The sequence below is a fragment of the Callospermophilus lateralis genome, chromosome 1 (genome assembly GCF_048772815.1).
Source record: "Callospermophilus lateralis isolate mCalLat2 chromosome 1, mCalLat2.hap1, whole genome shotgun sequence".
NCBI classification, from domain to species: domain Eukaryota; kingdom Metazoa; phylum Chordata; class Mammalia; order Rodentia; family Sciuridae; genus Callospermophilus; species Callospermophilus lateralis.
Genome location: NC_135305.1, coordinates 196,806,103 through 196,821,353, shown reverse-complemented (window position 1 = coordinate 196,821,353; position 15,251 = coordinate 196,806,103). Strand labels below are relative to the sequence as shown.

The window sequence follows — 15,251 nt, the reverse complement described above, 5'->3', positions numbered from 1 at the left end:
GATTTTTATTTCAGAAAACTGACATGCAGGTCCCAGAGGCCAGAGAGTTTCCTTACAGTGAGGTTTACCCTAGGTCAGCTGAAATAAGTGACCAGGGGAGACCCACCCAGAAGAATGTCCTCAGGGTTGGTTGACCAGTACTGTGCCTTTGACAGTATTTGAATGCTGTTTGATTGATTTTATGAGGTACCAAGAGTAGCCAAAGTCATAGCGACAGAAGAGAGACCAGGGGTTGTCGAGGGTTCCAGGGGCTGGGAAGAAAGTGGAAGAGTCACTTAGTGAGGAGAAGAGTTCCTGGTTAGGATGGTGGAAAGTATCCTGGAGATGGATGGGGATGACAGCTGCCCAACAGTGTGAGCTGTATACTTTATCAAGATGGTGAATGTGGTTACAATGATTTTGTTTAAATAATTGTTAAGTGACTTGGTCATTAAAATGCGTTCAGGGGATGAAGATGTAGTTCCATGGTAGAGGACATACCTAGAATGAGGCCCTGGGTTTGATCCCTAACACAGCACATAAAATAAAAGTAAAAATAAAATCAGCTATGATTAGAACCCTGCTCACCACCTGATGACTGTGAATGATTGATTATATGTAAAGATATTGATAATACATGCAATATCTATATAGATGACAGAACAGAGAAGCAACTCTAAAAGAGGCTGGGTTGAGAGAGTCCTTACCTACACGAATTGCAACATTCCGATGTTTGCTTCCTCTCACACTTCCTCTTGGTTCACTTTGTCATCTGATGTCAGTCTCACTGATTCTAATCTCGGAGTTTTTCCATATTTGGCACATAGAATCTAACCCCTACCTCCTTTAAGGTTCACACCGTAAATGGATCCATTACCTGTACCTCTTGTCATCATACTTACCCATTGGTTGCATCAATGACTTGGCATCTGGCCCATGAATTTCCTTACCTCCCCAACAGAGGTAAAGTAGCAGAGTGGCAAAGAGAATGGATTAGGCAGTGAAACTGTCAACTACTGTCAACTACAAGTGCCAAGTCAAAACTATAATCAGATTTAATGTTAAGAATAAAATCATACAAAGTTTATTTGTGGACCAAAATTTAAAAATCAATATTAGATAATACCCAAATATTTGGAGATTAAAAACAAAATACTTCTAAACATATGGAGCAAAGAAGACATCTCAAGGAAAAAAAAAAAAACATTTTAAATATATATGATATATTTTGTGTGTGTGTGTGTGTGGTTTTGGGGATTGAACCCAGGACTTCATGGATGTGAGGCAAGCACCCTATCACTGAACTACATCCCTAGCCCAAGTCAGCTCCTTTTTGATGAGACAGATAAAGGGCTAAATGTTCTTCATAGCCTACATTATCATTGAACAGCAAACACCTAAGGCTTCCTGGCTAGAGTTCTAAACGTATTCCATCTAAGCACTGCAAGGAAGATATGCTTTATCTCCTTTTATAGTTGAAGAAATTGAAGTAAAGAGGGTCTTAGATCACACACTAATAATTAACAGACCTGGAAATCTGAATCCAGGTAATCTAGCTACACCATCTAACTATTGTCTAAAAGAGTAGCAGGGCATGGTGGCAGATACCTGTGATCCCAGTTACACGGGAGTTTGGACAGGGGGATTTCAAATTCAAAGCCAGCTTTGACAATTTAGCGAGAACCTGTCTCAAAACATAAAAAGGGCTGGGAACGTAGCTCAATGGTAGAGAACTCCTGGGTTCAATCTCCAATACCACACACATGAACACAAAAATAAAGACCACCCGAGCCAGGCGCAATGGCGCAGTCTATAATCCCAGTTACTCCAGAGAAAGGCCATCCTAGACAGCACAACAAGACACTTGTCTCAAAAAAAAAAAAAATGTACCTGACCCTTATTTGTGGTTATGTAATCTACCTAACATTCATAGTCTTTTTGGTACAGTCACAGTTCTCAAAATCTGGTTGTAGGGCATTCTCCCCATCTACATATAGAACCAGGAAGATCACATTCTCATGTTATTTGTGTTTGTTTGTGGTGCTGAGATTGAACCCAGATCCTTGCATATGCTTAGCTCTACCACTGAACTACACCTCCAGCCCAATATTCTCTTTTTAAAGGCAGGGTATTCTTAACCAACCCCACCCAATGGTTTCTTTACCCATCAACCGCAGATTGAGAAAATTTGTTAACTACTCTAGGAACAAGTTTGTATTTTGTATCTTGTACAAACAAGTTTGTATCTATCCAATTGTGATATATCATTTATAAAAATGACCACAGTTTCCCAACCCCTGCCTCACTTCTCCTAGCAGGAAAAAACCCTTTAAAATGCTTATTTTTATCTTGATTAAGCCTTTCAAAACCCATCAGCAAAAAGCATCTTTGCTCCTGATCAGCATTTATAATCTCACTGGTTTTGCAATGTGATGTGCCATCTTCTCCCATCAAAATGTAGACAGTTTCTCCATCTCTTAGATCTGGCCTGGTCTTATGACTTACTTTGACCAAGATAATCTGGCAGAACTGATAAGTTTTCCAATTCTGGAATGAGACCTCACACTCCGCCTCTCTCATGAATCTCTGCAACTGTCAAAAGAATAAGCCTGAACTAGTCAGAGACCATATGACTCAGTACCATTCACTTGCAGAACTATGAATGAAACAAATGGTTGGGGTTTGGGGTCACTAAATTCTGAGGTGATTGACTACCCAGCAAATGCTAACTGACTCTCTTGCTCGTTGGATACTTTGTGCTGGCTTTTTAACAACCTCAGCATGTCCCAAAGTATACCACATACCCCAAGGACCTCTTAACAAACAGAGGAACTGAAAGAATGGATATTTTTAAATGGTTGAACAAAAGACCATACAGAAAGCATCTTTGCTCTCTCTTATCTGCACCCTCCAATCCAGCAATTTGCAAACAGATGAACACAGAAGAGGAGAAGCACATGATATACGTACTTTAAGCCTTACAGGAAATACGGAGTTGTTCCTTTGGCCACATACATGTGAATCAACAAGAAAGGTGATATTGTAGACACCGAGAGTTCTATTCAAAAAGGAATGCTCCACAAACGTTACTCAGTCTACAGTGGACAAACTTCTGGTCTGTAAAGAAAACAAAGGCATCTTCGATACTTCCCAGCATTTAAAAACTATACCATTTATCATTAACTTTTCTTGAAGAAAAAAAAAAATAATTAATTGGGCAGAAATTCAAGCAGAGGCAGTTTTGAATCCCAGAAGTCAATGTAAACATGTTTTGAAAACCTGATGTTTTAACCAGGTATGGAGGTGCACACCTGTAATCCCAGCAACTCAAGAGGCTGAGGTAAGAAGATCAAAAGATTGAGGCTAGCCTCATCAACTTAACAAAGCCCTAAGCAACTTAGTGAGACCCTGTCTTAAAATTTTAAAAAGGGCTGAGAATGTAGCTTAGTGGTAAAGTTCCCCTGAATTCAACCTCCAGTACCAAAACACACACACACACACACACACACACACACACACACACACTGAATTTTCTTCATGAAGAGTTCTTCCTGTTCATGAGCAACATCTGTGGTTCACTCCTTGTAACTAAGTACTGACTGGACAAAGGCTCTCTACAGAGAGCAGTTTTTCTTTTCACTGATCCTCAGGCTTACATATAATTGGGAGAAAATGGTAGTGATGGGATCTTGAAAATGGCTATAGCAGCCTTTCTGCAAGGTCTGTATCAGTTTCTTCCACAATTTTGCAAAACAGCAAGAACAGACTGTTCTTCAAATGCAGCTAATCTTCACCATTACTGGCAACATGAATTCTAGTGCTAAAGTTTTTGACTGTCCTGCCAGAGTCTGCTCCTCAATTTAGTTGCTCTTCCCAGTGAAATTTTCTGTGTGGGTGTATCTTAAAAGATGCCCTCTAAACCGGGCACAGTGGTGCACATCTGCAATCCCAGTGGCTGGAAGGCTGAGGTGGGAGGATGTCAAGTGCAAAACCAACCTCAGCAAAATTGAGGCGCTAAGCAAGTCAGTGAGACCCTGTCTTTAAGTAAAATACTGGGGGCTGGGGATATGGTTCAGTGGCCAAGTACCCCTGAGTTCAATCCCTGGTATCACACACACACACAAAAAAAAAAAAAAAAAAAAAAGCAAAAAGATGCCCTCTAGCTGCATGCATGTTTATAATCCCAGCAGCTCAGGAGGAGGCTGAGGCAGGAGGATCATGAATTCAAAGCCAGCCTCAGCAATTTATTGAGGCCCTGAGCAACTCAGTGAGACCCTGTTTCAAACTAAAACATAAAAAGGAGTGGGGATGTGGGTCAGTTGTTAAGAACCCCTGTGTTCAATCCCTGGTACCAAAAAAAGATGCCCTCAACTGCCACAGTCCGGCTGGGCACAAAATAACCGAGCCACCACAAAAGCCTTGTAGATTCAAACAGCAACTCTTTATTCCCGAACTCTCACCGACACTCTACACGCACGTTCCGGGAAAAATACACTCCCTCCACCTGGCTCTGCGTACCAATACTCTCAGAACCGCTGGAGAACTCAACGGGAACTCCAAAGGAGCGGGCGCCTGAGGCAGCAGGATATGCCCTAATCCTGGAGCCACCCTATTCCCAGCAGGATCCACCCTAAACCCGGAGCCACCCTAATCCCTGAGCAGGGTCACCTTTCAAACCAAAATGCCATGCGTCGTTCCTACTTGGCTATGGCTCTCAGCACTCAACTTGTAAGTTCTTTGGGGTTGCAGTGTTTAAGTGCTATTTTCACTGTATTTTGTTATCTCTTTATAGGAACTCTTAATGTATTGGTGAAATGAAATGTTTGTTTGCCCACTATGTTCCAAAGAATCTTATTTTTCCTGTTCTCTTGATTTTGCCCTAAAGTGGTTTGAAGTGGTTTGTCCCTGAAGCATTTCTGTGTTGGAAGCATGGTCCTCAGGGTGGCCATGTGGAGGTGGTGGAACTTTTAAGAGGTGATGCCCAGGATGAGGTCATTAGAAGTATGTTCTTGCAAGATGTTAAGGTAGTTCTTGTGGGACTCTGAATTAGATCTTGAGATAGCATGTTGTTATAAAAGTCATTCTCTACCTTCCATTTTGGCTACATGATCTCTTCCTCTTTCACATGCTCCAACCATTGTGGTACCCTCTACGACAAAGTCCAGACCAGGGCAGAGCTGATGCTGGTGCCTTGCCCTTGAACCTCCAATAACTATGAACTAAATATACTTCTTTTCTTTATAGAGTTAGCCTGCCTCACGTACTTAGAATAATAAAAAATAGACTAATACTGTGATGTTTGCTATGAAGAATCTTAAAGTTTTATGTACTCAAATGTATTAATTGCTTCCTTAAAATTTCTGGATTTGAAATATTATTTTTTTAGTTGTAGATGGACATGATAATTTTATTTTATTTATCTATTTTTATGTGGTGCTGAGGATTAAGCCCAGCCTCACACATATTAGGCAAGGGCTCCACCACTGAGCCACAACCCTTGCCCCTGATGTCACATTTTTTTATAGTTTTTTAAATTTTTTTGTTGTTGTTGTTGAAGATGAACACAGTACCTTTGTCTTTTATTATATTTTTTAAATATTTTTTTGGTTGAAGATGGACACAGTACCTTTATTTTATTTGTTTTTATTTTTAAGTGGTTCTGGGGATGGAACCAGTGCCTCATACATGCTAGGCAAGTGCTCCACTGAGCCACAACCCCAGTCCCTAATGTCATATTTTTTAAAAGCCTCCTCCCTTCTGAATTTCTAAAATTATTCTCCTATATTTTCTTCTAGCATTTTCTGATTTGATTTTTTTGTTTCAAATATTTTTGGGGGCTGGGCACAGTGGTTCATGCCTGTAATCCTAACGTCTCCAGAGGCTTAGGCAGGAGGATCACAGGTTCAAAGCCAGTCTCAGCAACTTAGCTAGGCCCTGAGCAACTTAGCAAGACCCTGTCTCAAAATAAAAAATAATAAAGGGCTGGGGATGTGGCTCAGTGATTAAGTACCCCTGAGTTCAATCCCAGATACAAAAAAAAAAAAAAAAAGAAATATTTGGGGGGGAATGGGGAATCTTTGAGCCACTGGACTATAATTTGATATGAGGTTTCTAGATAGCTAAATGTTGATATCCAAACAATTTGTAGAATATCCTACTGATACTGAGATTTTTTAAGAAGATAACCTTTTTTGTTTTAAGAAAGAGAGCGGGGGGAGAAGAGAGAGAGAGTTTTTTAATATTTATTTTTCAGTTTTCGGTGGATACAACATCTTTATTTTATTTTTATGTGGTGCTGAGGATTGAACCCAGTGCCCCACGCATGCCAGGCAAACACGTTACCGCTTGAGCCACATCCCTAGCCCCAAGAAGATAACCTTTTTTTATATATTTTTATTTTACTTATTTTTGTTTTTATGTAGTGCTGAGGATCAAACCCAATGCCTCACACATGTGAGGCAAGCGCTCTATCACTGAGCTACACAGCCCCAACCCAAGATACAGTTTTTATTGTATAACTTTATTGCAGTTTTCAATTGCATAATAAACTCCATATTCATATTGATCTGTTCCCAGGATTTTTTCTTTCTCTCCCTTTGCTGATGTATTCATTTATTCATCCATATATGCTTCTTTAAATACTTTGGTTTTATAATATTTTAATATCTTTTAAATCTTTTTCTTTTTTAGCCATTTTTGCCCATTTGCTTTTTCATAGTAGTTTTAAAATCAATTTTCCCAATTTTTAAAATTCTGTTGGTATTTTTATTGGAATCACATTGAATGTAATGGTCAGCTTAAGGAGAACTGCCATTATTTAACATTCAATGTACTCTTCTTTCTAAGTTTCTATTAGTTGTAGATGGACACAATACCTTTATTTATTTATTTGTATGTGGTGCTGAGAATCAAACCCAGTACCTCGAACATGCTAGCTCTCTACCACTGAGCCACAACCCCAGCCCCTCAATGTACTTTTGTGTTCATTTTGAACATTTAAATGTTTTTCTGGTATACCTCTTTACATTTCACACTAAGTTAGCTCCTAAGTGTTTTAATCCTGTCATAATTGATTCTTTTCTTTCATTCTTTTTTTCAAGCCTGCTTCTTTATATAAAAACTACTGTTTTGTGATATATTAATTTTGCATACCACCATATTATTGAATTTTCACTTGATTCTATGGTCTGGGGCTGTAGCTCAGTGGTAAAGTGCATGTGAGGCACAGGGTTTGATCCTTAGCACCACAGAAAAATAAACAAATAAAATAAAAGTATAAAAAAACGAATCCTCAAAAAAACAGAACATATAAACAGTAATCATTTTAATCTTCTCCTTTCTCATTTTTATATTCTAATTTCTTTTGGAGGATAATTGTATTGTTTGGTGCCTTCAAAAACTATTAGGTGATCATGATGAATGCAAATGTGTTAGTTAGGGCCCCGTCCACAAGTTCTTTGACACTCCTTCCTTCAAAAGACAGAGCCTAACTCCCCCTTCCTCTTTTTTTTTTTTTTTTTTTTTTAATTTTTTTAGTTGTCAATGGATTTTTATGTTATTCATTTATATGCAGTGCCAGGAATCAAACCCAATTCCTCACATACTAGGCAAGCACTTTATCACTGAGCTACAACCCCAACCCATAACTTCCCTCTTCTTGAATGGAGGCTGGACTAGGAGACTTGCTTCTGTCAAACAAAAATGAAGTGGAAAGGTTGGTGTGAGAAAAAAGGATGGTGCGGAAACCAGGTCATAAAGGCCCTGCAACTTCTTTTCCTTCTCTTGGTTGGCTTGTTCTGGGAGATGCCAGTTTGCCATGTTATGAGGATACTCAAGCATCCCTGTAGTTCCATATGTTGAGATATGAGATCTCTGGTCAAGAGTTACATAATAAGTGAGCTTGAAAGTGGATCTTCCTGCTCTAGGCCAGCCTTTGGATGATTACAGCCCCAGGTGACATCTTGACTATAAACTCATGAGAGACCCTGAACCAGAACAATCCAGCTAAGCTGCTCCCAATTTTCCAACTTTCAGAAACCAAGATACAAATCAGTCATCTGTCAATGTATTAGCAACAAAGGAATAGGAAACTGAAAGAAAAATACCTTTACAGAAGTATAAAACATGAAATGTTTAAGAACGAGTGTACCAAAATATGTGCAAGACTTATATACAGAAAATTGCCATTGATGAGAGAAATGAAAGAAAATCTAAATAAATCATCTGATCTGATTAATTCCATGTTAATCAATTAGAGGACTCATTAAAGTGCCAGCTTTCCCAAACTTATCTATAGATTCAAGGTAGAACTGGTCAAAATTCCAGCAGACTTTTGGTAATAATGTACAAGCTATTTATATGTGTATCAAAGAACCCAAATAATTATGGAAAATTACAATATAAATGTTCCTCAGCCTAGCAGTGTGGTTATATCTTGCTGAGCCTATATAAATTGAAAATATCAGGGTTGGGGTTGTGGCTCAGTGGTAGATCACCTGCCTGGCATGTGTGAGGCACTGGGTTTGATCCTCAGTACCATATATAAATAAATGAATGAAATAAAGGTATTGTGGGCTGGGGTGTGGCTCAGTGGTAGAGCACTCACCTAGCATGTGTGAGGCCCTGGGTTCAATCCTCAGCACCACATAAAAATAAATAAATATAATAAAGTTATTGTGTCCATCTGCAACTAAAAAAAATTAAAAAAAAAAAAAAAAAGTATTGTGAGGCCCAGGAAAGCCCCACTGACACACTGGGTCCAGAGCCCCACACTGGGTCCAGAAACAGCTGACAGTCACAATACTGCATACCACAGAGCTGCGTCTCTGAACACATCACCCAATGCCACCCCCGACTTCACCCCCCAACCCCCGATTCCATTGCTGTAAGTAGCCACCTCCAACTTGGGTCACCTTCATCACCATCTTCAGTTGCAGCAACTCCCAAGTCAGAACACCAGCTGGGCAGGTACCAATAAGCACCAACTCCCCTCCTCCCTGGCAGCTGCTATACCAGACCTTAAACTAGACTACAGAGCTATAGTAACAAAAACAGCATGGTATTGGCACCAAAATAGACTTGTAGACCAGTGGTACGGAATAGAGGACACTGAGACAAACCCACATAAATACGGATATCTCATACTAGACAAAGGGTGCCAAAAACATTTACTGGAGAAAGATAGCCTATTCCACATATGGTGCTGGCAAAACTGGAAATCCATATATAGCAAAATGAAATTAAACCTCTCTCTCTCTCCCTGCACAAAAATCAACTCAAAGTGGATTAAAGACTTAGGCACTAGAACAGAGACTCTGTGCATAGTAGAAGAAAAAGTAGGCCCAAATCTTCATCATGTCTGCCTGTGATCTGACTTCCTTAACAAGACCCCTAAAGCACAAGAAGTAAAATCAAGAATCAATAAATGGGATGGATTAAAATTAAAAAGATACTTCTCAGCAAAAGAAACAACTAATAATGTGAGGAGAGAGCTTATAGATTGGGAGAAAATCTTTACCACATGCACCTCCGACAAAGCATTAATCTCTAGGATATATAAAGAACTCAAAAAACTTAACACCAAAAACACAAATAACCCAGTTGATAAATGGGCTAAGGAACTGAACAGATACTTCACAGAAGAAGAAACACAACTGATAAAAAAATATATGAAAAAAATGTTCAATATCTCTAGCAATTAGAGAAACGCAAATCAAAACTGCTCTAAGATTTTATCTCACTCTTGTCAGAATGGCAATCATCAAGAATACAGGCAACAGGGGCTGGGGATGTAGCTCAAGAAGTAGCGCGCTCGCCTGGCATGCGCGGGGCACTGGGTTCGATCCTCAGCACCACATAAAAATAAAATAAAGATGTTGTGTCCACCGAAAAAAACTAACTAAATAAATAAATATTAAAAAAATAAAAAAGAATACAGGCAATAGGAAAATGTTGGCAAGGATGTGGGGAAAAAGAGACACTCATACATTGCTGGTGGGACTGAAAATTGGTGCAACCACTATAGAAAGCAGTATGGAGATTGCTCACAAAACTTGGAATGGAACCACCATTTGATCCAGCTATCCCACTCCTTGGTTTATACCCAAAGGACTTTAAATCAGCGTATTATAGTGACGCAGCCACATCAATGTTTATAGCAGCTCAATTCACGATAGCTAGAGTATGGAACCAACCTAGGTGTTCCTTAATAGATAATTGGATAAAAGAAATGTGGTATATATACTCAATAGAATATTGCTCAGCTTTAAAGAAGAGTGAAATTATGCCATTTTCCAGTAAATGGTTAGAGTTGAAGAATATTATGCTAAGTGAAATAAGCCAATCCCACAAAACCAAAGGCTGAATGTTTTCTCTAATATGTGGAAGCTAATTCACAATAAGGTGGGGGGCACTAGGGAAGAATAGCGTTACCTTAGATTAGGCAGAGGGAAGTAATAGGAGGGGTGGGTAAGTATGTGGGGATAGGAAAAATAGTAGAATGAAACAGACATTATTACTGTATGTATATATGTGACTACATGACCAATATGATTCTCCAACATGTACACTCAGAAAAATGACAAATTATACTCCATCTATGTGTGATATATCAAAGTGCATAAATGCATTCTACCTTTACACTAATTAAAACAAATTAATTTTTAAAAAATAAATAGAGTAGGGGCTGGAGATGTGGCTCAAGTGGTAGCGCGCTTGCCTGGCATGTGTGCAGCCCGGGTTCGATCCTCAGCACTACATACAAACAAAGATGTTGTGTCTGCCAATAACTAAAATAAAATAATAATAAATATTTAAAAATAAATAAATAAATAAATAGAGTAATAATTCATAGTCAAGAGTGTTTTTCTTAGGAATGCAAGAATATGGCAACGTTAAAAAACTTATGAATGCATTTCACTACATTAAAAAAGGGAAGCCATCCGGCCAACTCAAGAGATAGAAGGGCATTCTGATTCTTTTCTTTTCTTTCAATAGTTTATTATCTAGGAAAACATTTAAACTTCCTTAACTTGATAAAGGGTACCTTTGAAAACCTAGAGTAAACAATATGCTTAAAGTGGAAATGTTAGAAATCTCCTACTAAGACAGAAGATAACTACTGTCTTGACCATGCACATTCTAAAGGTCCTGGAAAAATCCAGAAAAACAAAACTAAGGAGTGTTGATATTCAAAGGGAAATGATGAAACTTTATTGATATGATTGTTTATGTAGAAACTAATCAGCTAAAAGTTGTTAGAATCTCTAAGAGGTCAGTAAAACAGCCAAATGAAAGGACAATATTCCAACACCAATAGCTTTTCTATATACCAATAATAAACTGTTTTGGAAAGTTAAAAAAAATATACATATATATGTGTGTGTGTGTGTGTGTGTGTGTCAGAAATAGATCCGAGCGTATATGGTAAATTGATTGTCCCATCAAGTGATGAAGGTGACTCAATGGGGGAAAGAAGAATATTTTTTTATATAATTTTTTTTAAGAGAGAGAGAGAGAAAGAGAGAATTTTAATATTTATTTTTTAGTTTTCAGCGGACATAACATCTTTGTTTGTATGTGGTGCTGAGGATCGAATTCGGGCCGCACGCATGCCAGGCGGGCGCGCTACCACTTGAGCCACATCCCCAGCCCCAAGAAGAATATTTTTAATGATTCCTGCTACAGCAACTGGAGACTCACAGAAAGACAATATCATCCTTAACTTTTACATTACACCATACTCAGAAATTAAATAGACATGTGCTATAGACAGAAACTAGAAATCTGTTGGAATTTTTATAAGTGAAGACAATTACATATTTAGTTTAAATATACTGTGTTCCTATGTACTTTATATTTGTCTAAACCCATTTGTGCTCTTTTTCTTTGTCTTCTCTCCATTTTCTTAATTAGTTAGAAATTTTTCTTATTTTTTTCTCCTCTTTTCATTATACCTCTTTTCCTATTCCTTAAATTGTCATCCTAAAAAAATACATCATGCATGCTTCTCTTCTCAAAATTGAATATGAAACTTTATCATATCCTCCATTCTGACAGTGCAAGAACCAAAATGCATGCTGACTCAGTTTATCCTTTTCAAAGTTCTTTAATTTTGTTCTTTGTTTGTTTGTTTGTTTGTTAGCTTTATATGTTGTAGTGCTGACAGTTTTTAAAAATGGTGCCCCAGACTGCAAATTGATGCAGCCAATCTGGAAATCTGTATGTAGATTCCTTGGAATGGAACCACCATTTGACACAGCTATCCCAGTCCTCAGCTTATACCCAAAGGACTTAAAAACAGCATACTATAGGGACACAGCCACATCAATGTTTATTGCAGCACAATTCACAATAGCAATGGATAGGGAAACTTTGGTATTTATACACAATATTACTCAGCAATAAGAGAATAAAATCATAACGTTTGCAGGTAAATGGATGAAGTTGGAGAATATAATGCTAAGTGAAGTTAGCCAATCCCCCCCAAAACAAGTGCCAAATGTTTTCTCTGATATAAGGAGGCTGATTCATAGTGGGGTTGGGAGGGAAGCATGTGAAGATTAGATGAACTCTAGATAGGGCAGAGAAGAGGGAGAGGAAGGGAGGAGCAAGAGATGTAAAAAAGATGATGGAATGAGATGGACATCATTTCACTAAACACATGTATGAAAATACGAATGGTGTGAATATACTTTGTATACAACCAAAGATATATAAAAATGTGCCCTATATGTCTAATATTAATTGTAATGCATTCTGCTGTCATATATAACAAATTAGAATAAAAGAAGGGACTGGGGTTGTAGTTCAGTGCTTGCCTCATACGTGTGAGGCACTGGGTTCGATCCTCAGCACCACATAAAAATAAATAAATAAAATAAAGATATTGTGTCCATATACAACTAAAAATATTTTTAAAAAATATTAAAAAATATGTGACCCCAATTTTTTGATAGTTCTTCTTTGTAGAGATTGAATTTGTGTGTTCCTTCCGTCGTTGTTAATGTTTGGTCACTCTTGAACAATGGAACGTGACAGAAGTAATGTTCTGACAATTTCTAGGCATAGACCTTTGAAAAATAGGAGCTTTGGCAGTGGTGCACACTTTTAATCTGAGCAAGTCAGGAGGCTAAGGCAGAAGGACTGCAAGTTCAAGGCCAGCCTCTAAACCTTAGCAAGACTTAAAACTTAAAGAAACCTTGTCTCAAAATTTTAAAAAAGGTTGTGGATGTAGTTCAGTAGTAAAACACTGCTGGGCCCAATCCCCAGTACCACCCCAACTCTGCCCAGCCAGCCCCTCCCCACCCCCTTCTCCCAACAAAAAACAAGTAGCTCCTACTTCCTGTCTCTGGAAATGATTGATCTTTGAACCCAGTAGCCACATTTTCAGGAATTCCAGGCCACACTGAAGTGTTCCTGCTGACAGTTTACATCCACCTTCAGGCACGTGAGTGTAGAAGCCTTTGAGATGACTGCAGTCCCAGCCACCGCACAAATGCAATTTTAATTGCATAAGGAACCCTGGATGAGATTTTCTTGGGAGACAGGAGTCAATCCCTACAACCAAGAACAGTAACAGTAACATTATCGTTCTAAGCTACTAAGCTTTTGAGTCATCTATTACATAATTGTAAGTGACAGTAAACTATAGCAACAGGTTTTGGTACCTGGAGTCCAGATGTTGCTAAAACAGAAATATAAAGCCTGTGGGTCTGGCTTTGGAACCAGGCAGTGGAAGCTGGAAAGTCCTCAAAGAAAATGGTCCTAAAGACCTAAAAAGCATTGAGGAGAATGTTAATGGAATCCGAGAGGAGATGATGGGAGTTTTCAGTTTGGGATTTAAGGAAAATATTACTAGAAGTTGGAGGAAAGGTAGTCCTTATTATGTAGGTGTAGCAAGTTTGGCAGCACAGCTGCCTTGGATAATGTGGAAAAAAGAAATTGAACTAATGAAGTCAATGATCTGGTTAAGAAGAATTTTCAAAGTACCATCTGGCTTCTTCCTACTTTCCATGATTCAAAGGAGTTAGAGGCTGATTTGCTATAAGCATTGGCTCTTTTTTTTTTTAAATAACTTTTTAAAAAAAATTTTTATGTGGTTCTGGGTATCAAACCCAGTGCCTCAAACATGCTAGGCAAGTGCTTACCACTGAGCAACAACTCAGGCCAGCACTGACTCTTGGAACTGCAAACAAACAAACAAAAAGTATCTCTGACTCCATTTTGCATCCATCTCCTTTGCTCTGAGTCAGCCACTTTGGATTCTAGAAACAACTGGGTTGATGATAAACATCTTGCAAGGAGCTGAAACTACCCTCCTCCACCTGGGAAATCCCATCTTTCTTATTGCAGCTGATCCCCTGCTTCTACCTCACACTGCCTGATCAATCCTAAAATAATGACCAACCCACAGTTTGACCAAGACCACTTGATAGCATACTTCATCCTCCTTGTCTATAATCTGGGAGCTCACATCACTACCCCTGAAGACAGAACTGGAAATGCTGGTCCCCTAGTGTAGCTATACTAATTAAAATTCCTTTCCTCCTTTTCCCCATTACTTTTTGTTTGAATTTTTGGAGGGAGTGACCAGGCCTGATTTTCAGAGAATCTCAGAGTCAGCCTCTGGTCTAAAACTCTGGTAAGAAGAGGAATGAGATGAAAAGAAAAAAAAAAAAAAAGGAACACTTCAGTTTTTAAGAAAAATTTAGAGGAAATATAAAGGAGCAAGAATTTCTTGGTGGTTTTGATAAATGATTGATAAATTGTTTCTCATTCCCTCTCCAGATGAAAAGAAATTTTCAAATTCAAAAATGGCTTCTAGCCAGGCGTGATGGTGCATGCCTGTAATCTCAGCAGCTCAGGAGGCTGAGGCAGGAGGATAGCAAGTTCAAAGCCAGCCTCTGCAACTTAGCAAGGCCCTAAGCAAATTAGTGAGAGCCTGCCTCAAAATAAAAAATTAAAAAAGGGCTGGGGATGTGGCTCAGCGGTTAAACACCCCTAGGTTTCATCCCTGGTACCAAAAAAAAAAAAAGAAGGTTTCTAAATGGGGACAGTAGCATGTGCCTGTAGTACAAGCTGCTTGGAAAGTTGAGGCAAGGAGGATCACTTGAGCCATGGAGTCTGGGACCCACATGGATAACATGATGAGTCCCTGTCTCAAAAATCAAACAAACAAAACACTCCCAGAAGAGATTCAGTCAAGGATAGAACTATAAAATCATTTGTTAAGACCTCAGAAAGTGGTACTTCAGAGACCCTGGAAAATGAAC

At 38.6% G+C, this 15,251-nt stretch overlaps 1 non-coding gene across 1 annotated transcript; it reads left to right on the top strand.

Annotated features, from left to right (window-relative positions):
- Positions 1-8,554: 8,554 nt before the first annotated feature.
- Trnaa-agc (transfer RNA alanine (anticodon AGC)) lies at positions 8,555-8,626 on the top strand. The gene has a single exon. It is a non-coding gene; the product is annotated as a tRNA-Ala (tRNA).
- The last annotated feature ends 6,625 nt before the right edge of the window (positions 8,627-15,251 follow it).